The sequence below is a fragment of the Lotus japonicus genome, chromosome 4, assembly GCF_012489685.1.
Source record: "Lotus japonicus ecotype B-129 chromosome 4, LjGifu_v1.2".
Classification (NCBI taxonomy): Eukaryota; Viridiplantae; Streptophyta; class Magnoliopsida; order Fabales; family Fabaceae; genus Lotus; species Lotus japonicus.
In genome coordinates this window covers 73,315,968-73,333,681 of record NC_080044.1, presented here as the reverse complement: position 1 = coordinate 73,333,681, position 17,714 = coordinate 73,315,968, and the positions used below count along the sequence as shown (strand labels likewise).

General features: G+C 40.0%; 1 long non-coding RNA gene across 1 annotated transcript; it reads right to left on the bottom strand.

Moving 5' to 3' along the window:
• Positions 1-11,857: 11,857 nt before the first annotated feature.
• On the bottom strand, positions 11,858-15,406 carry LOC130710349 (uncharacterized). Its single transcript, XR_009010358.1, has 4 exons — positions 15,316-15,406; positions 15,109-15,175; positions 14,730-15,010; positions 11,858-14,176 (listed from the first exon to the last, which is right to left on the bottom strand). It is a non-coding gene; the product is annotated as an uncharacterized LOC130710349 (long non-coding RNA).
• Positions 15,407-17,714: the final 2,308 nt, after the last annotated feature.

The following is a 17,714-nucleotide window of genomic DNA, read 5'->3' as shown; positions in this document are numbered from 1 at the left end:
TGTTCTGATCCATTTTGATAGTGAAGCCTATTTTTTATTAGTTTGCAATTGTGGATCATCTTGTGTTACTTTAGTAGAGGAGTTAATTATGCAAATTTGTTTACTGTGATTCTGTTTTGCTGCATATCAAAACTGTGTTCAATTGTTGTTGTTTTGGCCTGATGAGATTAACAATTTTACAGTTACTTGAGTGCCTTTGTCTGGCCATTGTTGTTTTCAACTTATTTATCTGAACTTGAATACTTGCATTTCCTTATAGATGAGGGTGAGGGTTATAGATGAGGGGTGGTGAAATACTGAAATGTGTTCTCTGCAATGGATTTCAGTAGTGAAAATTTAACTGCATGGATGTCCAAGTGTATTGTGGGAAATCCAATTATCTCAATACTGTTTTTGTGGACTTGCGTAAAACATTTTGGATGCAATGCAGCAATGCACATGTTTAGGGATTTTTCGTTACTATTGGCTTGTTCTGTGCTTTCAACTAAAGGTTGAGTCTTACATTGTTTGAAGTTAATTTAAAGGTTTTATTGTTTGGTTAAGATTCTTCATTGGTTTGCTCATGGTGATATATGTTTGGAATTTGAGTTTTGCACCTGATTTGGTTAACTCTGCATTACTGTATACTTTTGTGTGTTGGCTTGGTCTGCCATGCTAGATGTCGGGTATCTGATCTTCAGTTCATTTCTGTTAAAGGATATTTTATAGTTTTCTGTTGGTTAACTCTGTATTACTGGATATTTGACAGTTATCTTTGGTTAACAATGTGATGATTAATCTATTTTTAAAGTACAATAGATAGATGTGTATACTGAAGGTATGAAAAACGGTAGAAAGGGGGGGTTTGAATAACGTTTTCAGTATAAAACTTCCACCTTAAAGATTTTGACAAATCTTTCGAGAACTTAAGTGCTAAAGATAAGAGATAGAAAAGCACACAAGGATTTTATCCTGGTTCACTTGATAAGTCACTCAAGCTACTCCAGTCCACCCGTTAAGGTGATTTCTTCCTTCTTAGAATGAAGGCAATCCACTAATCAGGTAAGAGTTACAACTGCACTTGAAACCTACAAGTGACTAACAATTACACTGACTTAGCTCACACTAAGATTCACTCTCTTAGTCTTCTCTAGGATCCGATCAGCCTTGATCTCCTAAAGGAACTAAACAAACTGTTTATCAAAGAATTGTTTACAAGAGATTTGCTTCTAAAAAGCTAATAGTAAACTCAATGAATTTCAGATGAAAGAAAGCTTAGAAGAATTTAAGTTTGTCTTGCGCGTATGTGAATGCTTCTAGCCGTTTCTTTCAGTCTTCAGCCTCTTTATATACTCCAAGGATTAGGGTTGAGCGTTGCATGGGAAATGCTACCGTTGGAGGGCAGTTCTGGAAAATCCAGCTTCTGCTGTGTCTGAGACTGTTAGGTAGGTCGTCAGGAAGGTACAGTTGCTTTTGTACTTGGATAGCGACTTGACCTTTAAACCTAGGAGACTTCTGATCAGGGGATGCTTCATATTGGAACTTGTGAAGTCGGTTGATCAGAGTCAGAGGGAAAGCCCAGATCCTCTGACCATTGTTTCTTCTGATTCTGAACTCAGAGGGAAGAACATGGTCTTCAGAGTATCTTGCTTCTGGACAACAGAATTTCACTAATTAGCTTCTGGATCTTCAGAGTCTTCTACACCATCAGAATATCTGAGCCTTCAGTGTTTCTTGGTTATCAGACTTTCTGGATCTTCAGAGCTTCTAGTGACTGAGTCCACATCAGAGTTTGTATAACTTCAGAACTTCTGAAGCTTTTCCACTGTTCACACTGAACATGGTGAATGCGAAAGCGTTGCTTGGGTTGCTCTTTATACACAGTGCTTCTGATTTGTGTGAGATTGAGTTGAGGTCAGAGCCTGTAAATAGCACACTCAGAAAAACACGTTAGAGTACCACAATTGTTCAAATCAAAAGGTTAATTTGTAATCATCAAAACATAGAGTTGTACTACTAGATCAAAACTTGATCTTACAATCTCCCCCTTTTTGATGATGACAAAACTAAGATTTTTGATGAACAATTCTTAAACATTAAACTGAATTCACTCATAGTTTAGAGATATAGAATAAGACTTATCCTGATGTGAATAGTTTATCTTGCTCATTCTGAATTCAAGTCACTGCTTGATTCTGAGCTTAGCTCCCCCTGAATCTAATACTTGATGAAAACGTTAGTAAAGTCTAGATTCTGAGCTAAATGATATAAGAGTTCAGAGTGAAAAACTTATGACATAGATGAAAATCGAGTAATCAGAGCGCATAAGTAATCAGAGTCACGGACAAGGTATCAGAGTCTTGGGTATCAGAGTCAACTTAGAATCACTTCAGAAGAAGTGAAATGTATTCCTTGTATTTGCCCAGTGACACATCTATGGTCATGAAGGTGGAACTCTTAAATTCTCCAAAAGAAAAAAATAAATCACACTAACACATCTTACACATCAAAAACTGGGTGTACTCTCCCTTTTTGTCATAAGCAAAAAGCTTGGGGTGTGAAAAACTTAGCTTGAAGTACAAGGTACTCCCCCTTAGAGAAGGTCTAAGTTTAAAGAAAATGAAAACGATGCAAGAATCAGAGTTAGGCAAAATAAATAGAAGAGTTAATGCAAGAGAAGAACGTTTACCACCGGTCAAGGGAGTAAAGAGAAGGGTCAGTTACCAAGAACTTAATCTCGAGAAACTGTAGGAGCATTAACGTTCAGAGAGAAAGTGAAGCCTATATAAAGCGTTGGAGAGAGAGGTAAGCTTCACACCTCGAACAATTTTCAGTAAGGAAAAAAAAATGGTATCATACATCGTAGCACTAGAAGAGCTGAGGAAGAAGGCCTTCGAGGAGGACTTGTTCCTTAACATCAGGCATCCAGAGGGTACAACGACCATCTCGGAGCTAACACGGACACTGCTGGAGGAGGACCTGCCTCCAGAGTTGAAGAGAGACCTGAGGGAATTTCTTGCCTTCGTGGAGGAGGTGCAAGAACTCAGCCGGCTTGAACTCAAGCTGTTGGAAGAAAAAGAGATCTTGAAAGAGAAGCTCAAGACTGCAGAAGAGATTCTGGAGAGGGATGAGCTAAAAGACAGGCTCAGCAATATCCAGTATGCACTGGAGCGTCTGGAGAAGGATAGGTCAGAGCAGCGCCAGGAGTGCAGAAGAATGAGGAGGGATCCTCCATTCTAGACTTTAGGGAAAGAATGTATGATGTAAACATAAGGAGATTATGAATAAAAAGATTTTTGCAAACACATGTGACAAAAATATATAGATATGCATAGATAATCACAAACGAACAAAGTAGAATAACTAAATAAAAAGAAACAGAGTTTAACAAAAATAAAACAACGTTAAAGAAAAAGAAAAACGAAGAGATCCTAAAACTAGGGTTTATCAGTTCGACGCAGAAGTTCCATCATCATGTGCTTCATTTCAATTAGCATGGATTCATGAGTGTCAAGACGCTGTTCCATGATGTCGAGTCTGGATGAGCTTGACTGAGTAGAACCGGAAGGAACATTCTGAGCAGCTGGAGGATCTGGAATGGAAGCAGAAGCAGCAGGAGTAAACACTACTGGTGCAAGTGCTTGGCATCTAAGGGCTTCAGCCTCAGCCTCAAGTCGTTCTGCCTCTAATCTGGCTTGTTCAGCTTGAGCTGCTGCTTGACGTGCAGCTTCTTCTGCTTGAGCTTTCTTTCTCTTAGCTTCTTCAATAGCTTCAAGAAGCTTATGTCTCTGTTCTTGTTCATGAAGAGCCACCCTTCGAGCAAACCTTTGCTTTGCAGCCTCAATCCTCTGACTTCCCTCTGCATGCAGGAGCTGCATCATAATTGGAACTTGAGCCACTAGCCAAGTGCCCAGATTGTTCCACTCATCAGCCACACGTTCAGCATTCTCACTTAGGTCAGTCTGACCGTGCACATTGCGTAGCATCAAAGAGGCTTCATGATAGAAAATATTGATGCACTCAGAGAGAGATGTGGGTCGGAGGTGAGTGTAAGGAATTATGGAGAGGTTGGTTTCAGGAGAGGCTGGGTGATTGCTGCTGTGAGCTTCAGAGGCACCTTGTGGAGAACCAATGTTAAACATTTGAGCATTGGGTTCAGAGGTTCCAAGGTGAGGTTCTGAAGTTTCAACCAGAGGATGAGGTGATCTAACCGAGGATTGGTTAGACACAGATTGTTCTGGTTCAGGTTCTGGTTGAATAGGCTCTTGTTGGTCAGGGGCAGGGTGAGCTTGTTGAGCCAAAGGGTCTGCCTCTTGTAAAGGATTGGCCAAGATAGGTTCATCTGGGTCAACTAGACGTTCAGGTCTAGGACCAGGATATCTCCTAGGGCTTGGACAAGTGAGATAATACTCTTCTAAGGTAGACACCTTTTCTTTTCTGACCTCCATGAATTTTCTAATGGATTCAGAGTTATTGGAGGGAGAAGAGTCAGCAACATTGGTTGGGAAAGATACAGGTGTAAAGGCTGTGGAAGAGTCTGTATCCGTAGGTCTGAGAGCCAGTCGTTCTGATGCTCTTGGGACAGAGTGATCAGAGGTTCTGGGTCCAGGTTCTGTTTGGGTAGGCTCTGGTTGTTCATGAATGATGGGTTCAGAAGTTAATGGGTTGTACGGGATGGTAATGGGAGAGGTTGGTTCTTCTGACCTAGAGGGTTGGTTCTGGAGCAAATTCCAGAGAGGTGCTTCAGTAGGGGAAGGTTGAAAGAACGAAGACCTTGGGGAATGTGGTGGAGAGGTGGTTTGTGCAGCTGGTTGGGATTCAGGAATAGGAGTGAGGGGATTTGAAGAGTGTTTGAGCATGGCAGATATGGGGAGTGCATCAAATAAATTCAAATCATCATCAGAAGCAATTGCAGACTTACTTGAATGTGCTGATGATCTTGTCACTCTGGCAGAAGGTTCATTCCTTCTGACCACTTCAACAGCTGGTTCCACCCTAGTAGGCTTCACCACGATTCTGACCTGCTTCTTCTTCTTCTTAGGAGGACCATTCTCATTATCACCATCATCACCATCATCAGGCTTGCTGGTTTCATCTTGCTTCCTCTTGGATTGACCAGCCTTCTTCTTTTTGATCAGAGGGACATCTGATTCCTCAGAAGATTCTTCTAGGATCATCTTCCTCTGAACTTTCTTCTTGGGAGGAGAAAGAAACTCTGGAGCTGGCGGCAGTCTGCTGAAGAAGTCATCGAGATCAATTTCGAATCCTTGAGCCCTTAGGTCTTCAACATAGCACCTAATGGCGTCAGGATTGTCTGCCTGTGTCCACAGAGGGTAGTCATTCAGAGGCATCCTTCTACTTCTGATCTCAGAGGATGTGTCTTCATGGGCAGGAGCAATCTTCTTCTTGATTAGACCCATCTTCTTTAGAGAATTTGCCGTGAAGACATCACTGACAATGGTGGTCAGATCCTCTGTGCATCCAGCATTTATCAGATCTTGAATGAGACCACTCTCAATGAAGAGATCAGACAAAAGTCTCCCGAAGGGAATATACTTGATCGCTGACTTGATGGAGGCAGTGGTACGAGACTTCCGGATACATTCCTTCAAGTAGGAGAACAGGAAGTAGGGAAGGCAGATCTTCTTCTGGCCTTGGATGAAGAACAACATCACCTTCTGGTTGAAGTTGATGTAGTCTGGGGAACTGCCCTTTGGTCTCTGGTTTATGCAGTGGAGCAAAATTTTGTGCCAGATCCTGAGCTTGGGATGAAGGTCCATCACCTTGTAATTCGTCTTGCCCGGTCTGTAATTGGTGTACAGGGCCTTGTTGATTGTATCCTTGGTGCTGGGTTTCAGCTTCGATTCCGTGAGTTGGAAACGATACCCAAAAGCAGTGTCTGCACCCAGCAAGTTCACGAAAGACTTCTCTGTGATGATGATCTTTCTTCCAAGAATGTGAGATACCACCTGAGTATCATCGCAGTCGGCGTGCTTCCAGAATTCCTTGATCAGTTTATCATACACCGGTCCTCGAAGTCTGTTGAAGTAATTTCCCCAACCTTGAACTTGGACTTCAGGACGAAGATCATACCCATTTGTAGCCAGGTTGTCGAGGTCGAATCTCCATTCTGCCAGGACTTGAAGTTCCTCAGGAGCATATACGCAGTGAACGGCACAGCCCCGTTCTGCAATTGGAATAATCTGCTCTTGAGCTTGACCTTGATCTTGTGTCGGATTCTCAGGCCCCCTTTGACCCGTTGCTAGACCAACTACCATGTGAGGGAACTGGGTTGCATCTGCAGTAGCTCTTCTGGTTTGACTCACCATTTTTGAAGCGGTTGAAGGTTTGAGGTAGAAGATGAAGGTTGAAGGATGAAGAGAGATCGAGAGAGAAATCGAGGATAAGCGGTTTCGAAAAGCAGAGAGAGAGAGTAAAAACCGGAAGTGAAAGAGATCGTGTGTGTATAGTGGGTTTTGACAAATAACCGTTGTTGATTCAAAAAGCACTTTAAGATCAACGGTTGAAAATTAAAGATAGATAGTAACAGTAAATACACAAATCACACACATGAGAGAAGCACATCTACACGCAATCATAACAGACTGTCACACGGGCACAAGGAACTATGCATCAGAAATACTGACACACGTGTTGCTGTCTCAGCTTCAGAGTCAGTACCAGTGGGTACACACACTCTGATTGAGTTACCTTCTGGACTAGACATCTTCTGATCAAGAAGTATCATAGTCAGAGGTTCTGATCCATCTTCACTCTGGACAAAAGTCCATGTTCAGATTTTTCAGAATAAAATTAAATCTATCATCTGCTAAGGGCTTTGTAAAGATATCTGCCCATTGATGGTCAGTATCAACAAACTTCAGAAAAAGTACGCCCTTCTGTACATAATCTCTAATAAAGTGATACTTTACCTCAATGTGCTTTGCCCTTGAATGCAAGATAGGATTCTTACTCAATGAGATTGCAGCAGTGTTATCACAATAGATTGGGATATTGCTCTCAAGGATCTGATAATCCTCCAGCTGATGTTTCATCCAGAGCATCTGAGTGCTGCATATTGCTGCTGAGATATATTCTGCCTCTGCAGTTGATAGTGCAATGGTTGATTGCTTCTTGCTTGCCCATGAGACTAGATTGCTTCCCAGAAATTGACAATTTCCAGAAGTACTTTTTCTCTCTGTTCTATCTCCAGCATAATCAGCATCACAGTAACCTGAAAGCTTATACTCTGATGTTTTCTTATACATCAAGCCAAGGTTAGTGGTGCCTTTCAGATACCTTAGGATCCTCTTAACAGCAGTTAAGTGGGTTTCCCTTGGATCTGATTGGAAACGAGCACATAAATGAACACTAAATAGTATGTCTGGCCTAGATGCAGTTAAGTATAGAAGTGAACCTATCATGCCACGATAGAGCTTCTGACATACTTTACCACTTTTATCTTCTTTCTCCAGAATGCATGTAGGATGCATTGGAGTTTTGGCCACTGTAGATTCCAGCATATTGAACTTCTTCAGAAGTTCTTTAGTGTACTTGCTCTGATGGATATATGTTCCTTCTGGTGTTTGATCAACTTGTATTCCCAGAAAGTACTTTAATTCTCCCATCATACTCATCTCAAATTCAGCCTGCATCATCTCAGAAAATTCTTTGCATAGAGATTGATTAGCAGAACCAAATATAATATCATCAACATAAATTTGCACAATTAAGATATCATCTTTATAAGTCTTGCAAAAAAGAGTTGTATCTACTTTACCCCTTACAAACTCATTCTCCCGAAGGAATGAGCTAAGTCTCTCATACCATGCTCTGGGAGCTTGCTTCAGACCGTAGAGTGATTTCTTCAATTTGAACACATGGTCTGGTTTCTTCTCATCTTCAAAACCTGGGGGTTGATGAACATAGACTTCCTCTGAAATATAACCATTTAGGAAGGCACTCTTCACGTCCATCTGATGTAGAACTATGTTGTGATTTACTGAAAAAGAGATCAACAGTCTGATTGCCTCCAGTCTTGCTACTGGAGCAAATGTTTCAGTGTAGTCTATTCCTTCCTGCTGGCTGTAGCCTTGAGCAACTAGCCTTGCCTTGTTTCTGACTACATCTCCTTTCTCATTCAGTTTGTTTCTGAATACCCATTTCGTTCCAATAACATGGACACTCTCAGGCTTCTTCACTAAGCTCCAAACATCGTTCTTGGAGAATTGATTCAATTCTTCTTCCATGGCCAGAATCCAATCCTTGTCCTGAAGAGCTTCATCTATGGACTTGGATTCAATTAAGGACACCAATCCTTTCAGACTGAGCAAGGTCTCTTCAGAGGGTCTGAAGGCAGATCTGGTTCTGACTGGTTCGTCTTTGTTGCCCAAAATCAATTCCTTAGGGTGAGCTGCAGTGATTCTGCTCTTCTTCAGAGTTTGTGAGTTAGAGGGACCAGCTTCTTCCTCTGGTTCATCTTCCTCTGGCTCAACTTCCTCTGGAGCTTTGCCTTTGTCAGAAATATTAATGCTTAAATCTGCAAACTTTTCAACTAGCTTTGACTGGTCAGAGTCAAGCTTATCGTCAAATCTAACATGAATAGATTCTTCAATAGTCTTAGCATCAGTATTATAAAATCTAAAACCTTTAGATCTCTCAGAGTAACCGAGTAATAGACACTTAGAAGACTTAGCATCAAATTTATGCAATCTATCCTTAGTATTGAGAACATAACAAACACAGCCAAAAGGATGAAAATAAGAAATGTTGGGTTTTATGTTCTTCCACAATTCATAAGGAGTCTTATTCAGAATTGGTCTCACAGAGATTCTGTTCTGAATGTAACATGCTGTATTTACTGTCTCTGCCCAAAAGTGCTTAGCCATGCCAGTTTCTTGGAGCATGGTTCTAGCCATCTCCTGAAGAGTTCTGTTCTTCCTCTCAACAACACCATTTTGTTGAGGAGTTCTGGGACAAGAGAAATCATGTGCAATTCCATAGGAATCAAACAGACTCTCAAATTTGTCATTCTCAAACTCTCCACCATGGTCACTTCTGACACGCACAATCCTACAAGCCTTCTCGTTTTGCACTTGAGCAATGAAGGTAGAGAACACAGCATGAGACTCATCCTTGCGGGTTAGAAACTTTACCCATGTCCAGCGGCTATAGTCATCAACGATAACCATCCCATATCTCTTGCCACCTATAGACTCAGTTTTCACTGGTCCAAAAAGGTCGATATGCAGAAGTTCTAACGGCCTTGAGGTTGAGACAACATTCTTTGCCTTGAAAGGGACTTTTGTGAATTTTCCTTTCTGACATGCTTCACAAAGAGCGTCTGAAGCGAACTTCAGATTGGGTAAGCCCCTGACAAGGTTTAGCTTGCTCAGCTGAGAAATCTTTCTCATACTGGCATGCCCTAACCGTCTATGCCATACCCACTGTTCTTCATTAACAGACAGAAGGCACTTCACATTCTGAGCCTCCAACTCAGATAATCTGATCTTATAAATGTTGTTCTTCCTCTTGCTGTTAAACAGAACAGAGCCATCGATTTGACTTACAGCCCGGCAGGACTTTTGATTGAATATAACATCATAACCCTTGTCAGCTAATTGACTTATAGACAATAAGTTATGTGTTAAGCCGTCTACCAATAACACATTATCAATGCATGGACTACTATCTACACATATAGTACCAGTACCAACAATTTTACCCTTTTCATTTCCTCCAAAGCCAACTTCGCCTCCAGGCTTAAGTTTCAGCTCTCGGAACATACGCCTTTCTCCCGTCATGTGACGCGAGCATCCACTGTCCAGATACCATGATTGGTGTTTCAGTGGAGCTATCAAGGATATCTGCAACATAGATAATCTTGTCCTTAGGTACCCACTTTCTGGGTCCTCTCTTGTTAGTTACCCCAGAGGTTCTGATCACCTTGGGTGTCTCAACATGATATTTTAAAGGAATATTTGCATGATATTTAGTCATAGAGAAAGATCCCTTTTTAAGAGGGTTTTTAGCAACTTTAGCAGATACAGGATCAGGCAATTTGGTACCAGAGGGAACAAAGCATTCATACAAGGATTTAGCTTTAGACACAGAGGGCTCATTTCTAATTGGTTTAGAATAGCCAATGCCATGCATTCCATTTCTGCTTACGCCATAGATCATTGAAGCCATTAAGCTTCTATCCACGCTTTTAGCTAGGAATCTTTGAAAAGACTTTTCATACTTAGATTCATTTCTACAATCAGAGGCATCACAGGCAACAATTTCTTCTAGCTTAGCAATCTGGTTCTTAAGCACAGAGTTAGAATTGATCAAGGCATGATTATCATTTTTCAAATCAGAAATAATTTTCTCATGTTCAGAAGGAGTCTTGGAAACAGCAGATAAGTTCTTTTTCAGCTTCTTATGCTTAGACAATAAGGATTTATACTTATCCATAATATCAGACAATGCATGTTTCAGTTCAGAGGTAGAGAAAGAAGCGAATACCTCATTTTCATCGTCTGAGTTAGGATTTCCTTCTGATTCTGAGTCAGAGTCAACAGCTCCCTTTGACTCTGCTTCCTTGTCTTTGACAATAGCCATGAGTCCTTGGACTTCACCATCAGAGTCAACATCCTCTGACTCTGATTCATCAAATGTCACCATCAGACTCTTCTTAGTCTTGAAGTGCTTCTTTGGCTTCTTGTCCTTCTTCAATTTTGGACAGTCACTTTTGTAGTGCCCTGATTCTTTGCACTCAAAGCATGTGACTTCCTTAAGTGAGGACTTCTTCTGACCTGAGGATTCAGACTTTCCTTTTGCCTTTCCAGAGCCTTTGTATTTGCTCTGCCTGTGCTTCCAGATGCGATTGAGTCTCTTGGAGATCAGAGTCAGCTCATCTTCATCAGAATCTTCTGATGCTTCTTCAGATTCCTCTTCTTCAGCTTGAAGAGCTTTTGACTTCTCAACCTTAGCCTTTTCAGATTTAGATTTCAAGGCTATGGACTTTTTCCTCAGATCTTGCATCTCTGAGCGCTTCAGCTCATGGCATTTCAAAATGCTGATGAGTTCTTCTAAACTCATATTCTCAACGTCTCTCGTGAGCTCTATTGAAGTCACTAAAGGCATCCAACTTTCAGGAAGACACCTGATGACCCTTATGACATGATCTTTTGTTGTGTAGCTCTTGTTGAGAGGTCGTATGCCAGCTACAAGCAGCTGAAATCTGGAGAACATTTCTTCAATGGACTCATTTGGCTCCATGATGAAGGATTCATACTTTTGGATCAAAGACAATGCCTTTGATTCTTTGACTTTCTTGTTTCCTTCATGAGACATCTTCAGAGATTCGAAAATGCCTTTCGCAAACTCACGATCTGTAATCTTCTGGTACTCTTCATAGGAAATAGCACTTAGAAGAATTGCTCTTGCTTTGTGATGTTGTGAGTACAGCTTCTTTTGATCTGCAGTCATCTCTGACCTTGGGATCTTCTTGCCATCTGCATCAACTGGACGCTCGTAGCCATCCACAATAATATCCCAGAGATCTGCATCGAAACCCAGAAAGAAACTTTCCAGTCTATCTTTCCAATATTCGAACCTTTGACCGTCGAACATAGGAGGCTTTGCATTGTAACCATCTCTTTGAGTTTCACTGGTGGTGGCAGCCATTGTTTTTCACACCGGCCTGGATCACTGAACACCGTTAGGTGTGGTAATCAGAACTTGCGCTCTGATACCAATTGAAGGTATGAAAAACGGTAGAAAGGGGGGGGTTTGAATAACGTTTTCAGTATAAAACTTCCACCTTAAAGATTTTGACAAATCTTTCGAGAACTTAAGTGCTAAAGATAAGAGATAGAAAAGCACACAAGGATTTTATCCTGGTTCACTTGATAAGTCACTCAAGCTACTCCAGTCCACCCGTTAAGGTGATTTCTTCCTTCTTAGAATGAAGGCAATCCACTAATCAGGTAAGAGTTACAACTGCACTTGAAACCTACAAGTGACTAACAATTACACTGACTTAGCTCACACTAAGATTCACTCTCTTAGTCTTCTCTAGGATCCGATCAGCCTTGATCTCCTAAAGGAACTAAACAAACTGTTTATCAAAGAATTGTTTACAAGAGATTTGCTTCTAAAAAGCTAATAGTAAACTCAATGAATTTCAGATGAAAGAAAGCTTAGAAGAATTTAAGTTTGTCTTGCGCGTATGTGAATGCTTCTAGCCGTTTCTTTCAGTCTTCAACCTCTTTATATACTCCAAGGATTAGGGTTGAGCGTTGCATGGGAAATGCTACCGTTGGAGGGCAGTTCTGGAAAATCCAGCTTCTGCTGTGTCTGAGACTGTTAGGTAGGTCGTCAGGAAGGTACAGTTGCTTTTGTACTTGGATAGCGACTTGACCTTTAAACCTAGGAGACTTCTGATCAGGGGATGCTTCATATTGGAACTTGTGAAGCCGGTTGATCAGAGTCAGAGGGAAAGCCCAGATCCTCTGGCCATTGTTTCTTCTGATTCTGAACTCAGAGGGAAGAACATGGTCTTCAGAGTATCTTGCTTCTGGACAACAGAATTTCACTAATTAGCTTTTGGATCTTCAGAGTCTTCTACACCATCAGAATATCTGAGCCTTCAGTGTTTCTTGGTTATCAGACTTTCTGGATCTTCAGAGCTTCTAGTGACTGAGTCCACATCAGAGTTTGTATAACTTCAGAACTTCTGAAGCTTTTCCACTGTTCACACTGAACATGGTGAATGCGAAAGCGTTGCTTGGGTTGCTCTTTATACACAGTGCTTCTGATTTGTGTGAGATTGAGTTGAGGTCAGAGCCTGTAAATAGCACACTCAGAAAAACACGTTAGAGTACCACAATTGTTCATATCAAAAGGTTAATTTGTAATCATCAAAACATAGAGTTGTACTACTAGATCAAAACTTGATCTTACATATACTTTATGTGAAGAAGTTCTTTTGCTTCTAGCATAGAATTTTCATATCAGGGTCTCTAGCAGAAAGACAGTGGATAGGGTTCTTGTGGATCTTGCACACCAAATGATGATTTGGCTAACGTCACCAAAGCATAGCAAAGCTATTTTTAAGAGACTAAAACGTAAACGTCTCAAAACTAAAAAGTAAAGGATGTTTAACTCTTATTATCCCCTCCTACCCCTTTAAAAGCGTTACTTATTGGGTTGATGTATATTTAGGATTAAGATTCACCCTGATAGTTCCAAACAGAAATACAGAAATCGGTATCTTTTTTTGGGTTTATTAAATGTCTTCCAGTCACACATCATCATGACATTTACTGAATTCCATCTATATTTGTGTTAGGCTTCATCTTGATGAGTCTTTGTTTTTTATATAAGTTGATTCTTTTTTTTTTTTTAAGAAAAAGTTGATTCATCTTGATAAACGTATAACCATCTTTGTTTTTTTATCCTGAGACTAGTGTGTTTTAGTCTTCCTAAATAATTAATTATGATTTACAAACTACAAAAAAGAAAAGCACAATTGTGGCGGTGGAGAACCGCCAAAGTTACCGCCTCAAAATTGGAAATTGACAGAAAAGCAACTTAGTCAATTTTGTGGCGGTTCAAAACCAGCACAAAAGGAGATGTTGCGTGGCCCACAAATCTTTATTGATAAACCATACGTCAAGATATTCTTACGACTTGTCTTCTGTCGGTATATGTGGAGAAAAATCTGGTAATTTGCGGCGGTTTTCTTTTTTTTTGCGGGCGTTTCTAACCCCTGCAAGTAGAACTTCAGAGAATACAAAAAACATTATACTGTGGTAACAACATCGAAATAAGTAATCCAATAACTGGCAATACAATATAGACAATATAATTAGCCAACAAAGACATGTTATAAACAGATCAAACATAAATTACGGTAACATTAGATGACATTTGAGCATTGTAAGGTCATAAACATAGACAAGTGAACTCATCTCAATTTTCCTAAAACACTATCAAAGACAAGTGCTCGGCCTTGATCACTAGTTTCTCCATGTCGATTAAATTCCCATGCCATGTCAAACACCCACTTCCACCACTCCTCACATCAGCAACTGTATGGGTTGTATGAGAGCAGTCAAGCATTCCTTCTGACATTGTTCCAAGCAGCGTCTCTCGAAACTCGGAAGGGACTATAATCTAGAGATTTCTGATATGAACCCCGCATGTACTGCAAAAAAAAATGCTCAAACTTTTAATTAGCACATGTATAAGAATGATAAGAAATAAGAAATAAGACTGCATTTGGCATCAAATTTTGATCGGGCCTATCAGCATAAAACACTTATGATATTTGCTCTGATGTGTGATAAGCAACACTGAAGTACAATAGTGCTACTAATCAAATTGAGTGAATCGGAATCACATCATTAGTTAAAAAAATCAAAGACACATTTCAGTCAAGAGAAACAAAAAATGATGTAATGCCCCACATGTGCACACCCCAACAAATTATCCATATATGTGAGAAAAGAACAAAATAATTCTCCCATCCAAAATAATTCTATCCATAGGATCAACTATCAAGTATCAACACAGGTTAATTCATAAGTTATGTAATGCCAAAAGTAATTGTGGTTACTTCACCAATGAACTTATACTAAAAATCAATTTAAATTGAACTTAAGGAAATATATAGAGCAAAGTAAGATAAGTCACCCAATTGGCATACTAAAACATGATTATATGTAAAGCTACTGAGTTTGAGGTAAAGATGAACCGACCTTAAGAATGAGCTAGACATGCTCATGAAAATTAAATATGAGCTCTTCATATGATTTCATCAATTTGAGTGACCTATGCATCATAAAAAAATAAAATTGTACCAGATTTACAAAAAAAATGGTCTGCATAGCAGACCACATATACCCAAAAAAAAGCCAGTTCAATTAGCCTTGCACAAGTCCATATATTTCCCTGATTTCTACATAATGGCACTTAGGTGGGTGTTGTATGGGTGCAGTGTGATGTCCAGGGCAACTCTCAACCTGGTGTCGTTGTCAACCTGAAAGGCATAATCAATTATCAGTTCATGTAGACTTATAAAAAGTATTTTTAAAGATAAATGTAAAGCTTATAATATCCCAAATTAGTTGATTTTACCTCAATTCTATATCCATTCTTGCCCATTTCCATCATCCTCTTTGCCACCCAAACACCACAATTAGTTCTAGAAACACAAACAGAAAACAAATCTTAATTGTGATGAAGTTAAATAGACATGTTGCAAGGTATGATCCATCCCTTAAAAAGGTGATAAAATTAAGATATCGTCATTCTAATATATTAGAAAGAGACATTGAAACTTACAATCCATTCCTATGGACACCTATACCATCTGGAATGACAGTGGTAAACAATGAAGTCTTAGATCTTTCCGTTGTCATTAGTGGGGATAAAGATCTACATTAATACAATACAATTTCAGACTATATGCAATGAACATGAATAAGAAAGTGTACATTGGTATCAAAACTGAAGCGCGTGGAAGTGTACCATGCTAGCAAAGTTAAGGTGCCCCATGAATGCCTTCTAGTACCACTTGATCATGGTCGTTGTACTCTGGCTCCCAGCTTGCACAAATTGCTTTAAAAATGAAGATATCGTCATATATTTGGTTACAGATGCATTTGGCTGCCCTATATTGCAAAGTTCAATGAATTTTCTTCCTGAATTTATGCTCATCTTGAAACCCATAATTTGACTATCGATTAGATTAGCATTCGAAACAGGTTTAAAAAATAGAACTCAAATACCAACCAACATACAATAGTAGACATAGGCACATAGCTCATTAGAATGATTTTAAAACAATGAGATTAAATAAACAAAAAAAGAGTGAGAAAACAAAGATTAAAAGTGAAAAAGTAAGAGTAAAGAGGATGGTGGTGGAAGTGGGCGACAGCGGAGATCGAGGACGAGACTCTACCCATAGCTACTTCCGTCCATAACGGCGGTGAAATCCACTCCCTCAACGGTGGTGGCGAGAGAGAGAGAGAAACGGACGAGAAAGAGCGCAGCGCTGGTCTATGAGTGGTGGTGCGGCGATTTCGTGGTGATTTGAAGGAGGAAGTGAATGCATGGAGGAGGAAAGAAGGAGAAGAGTTTGGGGGTTGAGGAAGGTGAAGAGGATGTGGCTGGGGGAGGGCAACAACTTGGGTGGCGGCGCTGGATAGGAAGGAGGTTATGGAATTGGGCTGCTAGGTTTCTTCCCTAAAATTAAATGAATTTGGAATTTTCCTCACAATTTCAAAACTTTGAAATTATGTTAGCGCCAACATGTCCTGCCAGTTTCAAAAAAAAAAATGTCCCGCCAAAATTCTCATATATTTTTTTAAAAAAGATCGACATTATTATTTCGAAAATGAGTTACTTATTATTTCATGTCGACGATTTATTTTTATTAATATTTACTTATTTAAAAATTCATTACTTCATATTTCATGTTGACGATTTGCTCCGATCGACTCTTCAACCATATGACTCGGACATCATACAGCTAGCCCACGAAGGATGCTTTTAAGCATACACCTAAGAGGTAGCATGTAGGACATGGGCTAGGGTCGAGCCCTCTCGATTTACTTATTGTTCGATCAATTTTTGTGTAATGATTATCTTGAATTTACATTATTTGGTTCATATGAAGTCATCGGCATGAGGACATTTCGTATCAGGGTTCAAAGTAGAGGTTTTTATGTCAACTCTAGCTAAGAGATCTTCACATTCCCCACTAATACCCTAAGTATTTTAGGTCAATCCTAACTAAGAGTTATACTTATTCTTGTGTTAATCCTATCTAAACTTCAACGAGCTTCAATGAGCCAACAAGGGATGCTTAGGCCCAATAAGAAAAGTCAGGTGTCCCAAGTGCATCCTTAAGCTTCAATGGGCCAATAAGGGATGTTTAGGCCTAATAAGAAAAATCAAGTGTATCGAGTGCATTCTTAAGCTTCAATGGGCCAATAAGGGATGCTTAGGTCCAATAAGAATAGTCAAGTGTCTCAAGTGCATCCTTAAGCTTCAATGGCCCAATAAGGGATGCTTAGGCCTAATAAGAAAAATCCAGTGTCTTGAGTGCATTCTTAAGCTTCAATGGACCAATAAGGGATGCTTAGGTCCAATAAGAATAATCAAGTGTCTGAAGCGCATCCTTAAGCTTCAATGGGCCAATAAAGGATGCTTAGGCCCAATAAGAGAAGTCATGTGTCTCAAGTGCATCCTTAAGCTTCAATGGGCCAATAAGGGATGCTTAGGCCTAATAAGAAAAAACAAGTGTCTCGAGTGCATTCTTAAGCTTCAATGGGCCAATTAGGGATGCTTAGGTCCAATAAGAATAGTCAAGTGTCTCAAGTGCATCTTTAAGCTTCAATGGGCCAATAAGGGATGCTTAGGCCAATAAGAGAAGTCATGTGTCTCAAGTGCATCCTTAAGTTTCAATGGGTCAATAAGGGATGCTTAGGCCCAATAAGAATAGTCAAGTGTCTCAAGTGCATCCTTAAGCTTCAATGGGCCAATAAGGGATGCTTAGGCCCAATAAGAGAAGTCATGTGTCTCAAGTGCATCCTTAAGCTTCAATGGGCCAATAAGGGATGCTTAGGCCTAATAAGGAAAAACAAGTGTCTCGAGTGCATTCTTAAGCTTCAATGGGCCAATAAGGGATGCTTAGGTCCAATAAGAATAGTCAAGTGTCTCAAGTGCATCTTTAAGCT